Raw genomic sequence first — 486 nt, forward strand, 5'->3', positions numbered from 1 at the left:
CAACGAATAGTGACATTGACCATCACATTATAACGCCCCCACAGCTGAAAGGACGAGCATGTTTGATGTGACGGGGATTCGAACCCGCGACCCCGCAGATTGTGAGTCGAGCGCCCCCTAACCACCTGGCCATGCCGGGCTGCGTCCCGGAATAAACAGATTCACAAAATACGTTATTCTGAAAACAAACGTATTTCGTTTGATATAGAATATTTTCGTGTTTATTTGTTTGAGTATGATTTTTTGTTGTTGTTGTTCTTTATTATTTTTTACTTTACAGTTATCAGTTTGAATTATCATTTCAGTTAACTGAACGACGTGGAACTCAATTTTAGTTCAGCATCACAACCATGGGTGGCGCTGCGGACCAGTCCACAGCACCAGAGCCACGAATTTATTTTAGATAACTTCGAACAAAATGCATAAGAAAAAAAAAAAAACGGCTCTGTATTTTCTTTGTTGGCTATAACTCCGCCATCTCTTGAC

The sequence above is a fragment of the Limulus polyphemus genome, unplaced genomic scaffold (assembly GCF_000517525.1).
Source record: "Limulus polyphemus unplaced genomic scaffold, Limulus_polyphemus-2.1.2 Scaffold2030, whole genome shotgun sequence".
Classification (NCBI taxonomy): Eukaryota; Metazoa; Arthropoda; class Merostomata; order Xiphosura; family Limulidae; genus Limulus; species Limulus polyphemus.